The sequence below is a fragment of the Suncus etruscus genome, chromosome 8 (assembly GCF_024139225.1).
Source record: "Suncus etruscus isolate mSunEtr1 chromosome 8, mSunEtr1.pri.cur, whole genome shotgun sequence".
Lineage (NCBI taxonomy): Eukaryota > Metazoa > Chordata > Mammalia > Eulipotyphla > Soricidae > Suncus > Suncus etruscus.
In genome coordinates, this window is record NC_064855.1 from 44867709 (window position 1) to 44869347 (window position 1639).

The 1639-nt window shown below is 36.6% G+C and overlaps 1 non-coding gene across 1 annotated transcript; it reads left to right on the forward strand.

Moving 5' to 3' along the window:
• The first annotated feature begins 410 nt into the window (after window positions 1-410).
• Window positions 411-566, forward strand: LOC126016763 (U1 spliceosomal RNA). Its single transcript, XR_007498495.1, has one exon. It is a non-coding gene; the product is annotated as a U1 spliceosomal RNA (small nuclear RNA).
• Window positions 567-1639: the final 1073 nt, after the last annotated feature.

Here is a 1639-nt window from a genome sequence, read left to right on the forward strand (position 1 = left end):
CAAACACTGCTACCTCTAACTGGCACTGTGCATGGCTAGATGCCCAGCAACTCAGTACTGCCAACTTGAATGGACTGTTTGATTCTCATGTCGCTCTGTTGATCATCTGGAAATTTCTTGAAACACTTCTCCTCAGTGTTTATATCTCAAGTCCTTGTTTTGCTCCCACTTTTCTACCCACTTCTCTTTCTCTTACCTCTAGTTGTAGATTCTCTCTAACTTAGTTCTTTTCCTTGTTTGAGACATTAGCTATATTCTTTAAATTTGAAGATTTCCATCTTGATGTTTTTTTGTCATCAGAAGAACTTAACCTTTTCTTTTAAAATATTTTTTATTTCTCCTCTTTTTAAGCACCATGATTACAAACATGTTGTAGTTGGGTTTCAGTCATAAAAAGAACATCCCCCTTCATACTTACCTGGCAGGGGAGATACCATGATCGCGAAGGTGGTTTCCCCAGGACGAGGCTTATCCATTGCACTCCGGATGTGCTAACCCCTGCGATTTCCCCAGATGTGGGAAACTTACTGCATAATTTGTGGTAGTGGGAAACTGCGTTTGGCTAAAAAAAAAAAAAAAAAAAAACTTTACCAGTGCAACATTTCTACCATCAATGCTTCTTCTTTTCTTTTTTTTTTTTTCCCCATCAATGCTTCTTTTCCTCCCTCAGTTCAACTCAGATCCTCTCCCAACTCTCAGGAAGAGACACTGTCAGCCACCCAATTCCTGGTGCTTCTGTTTACTAGTGCTCCTAGTAGAGACCCTTGCTTCCATTTCTCTATCTCTTTTATCCAAACAGCAAGTTCTGTTAGACATATCGCAAATACAGTTTAAATTAGTTCCACTTTTCATCTCCACCAAAACTATCTTGGTCAAAGCCACTGTCATTTCTCAGTTAGTTGATCAAATTGCCTCCTGACTTATGTCTCTCTTTCCTCTTCTCCTTCGACCAATTTTCCACTTCCTCTGAATGGCAGATTTAGATTCCTAAAGGATACCTTTTAAAAATGATAAAGGAAACATTAAAGATAAAATCTATTATATTTCCACGTTTGGTCCCTGAGTCCAGTAGGCTCTGCCCATTCCTGCTCCTTGTAACTGCATTTCACCCATGCCCATCCCTACTATCTCACTCTGCACCCATCATAAGACCATCCCCAAATTCTCAGAACATGGAAAGTACTTCCATGCCCTTAATGATTAGTAGAAGATCTAGCAGACAACATGTGCATAAGGAATGGCACAAAAGTAGCATCTTTGCAAACAAATTGTATGTCTAACTTAGACTACAAATTGTAGTTATTTTTGATGATGGAACAATTTGGGGGGAATATTTAAATAATTTGGAATTGGAATCATGTGATGTCTTGATATGTATTTAGAGAATCCCATATTGCATTAATTATCAGATAGAATAAAACTATGTTCTTTCAGAAGATATTAAAGGAGAAAAATTTCTATCAAAAAACTATTTCCTGTGCCAATTAAAATATTTTTAAATTAAGAAGAATAGAAGTTGAGTTTCTTTGAGATTAATATAGAAACTATGCTGGAATCACTGATTATAATAAAGCAAAAAAGGTGCAGATAAATCTATATGGTATTCTTGAAGCAAAACCAAACTCTGCTATCAATAAAA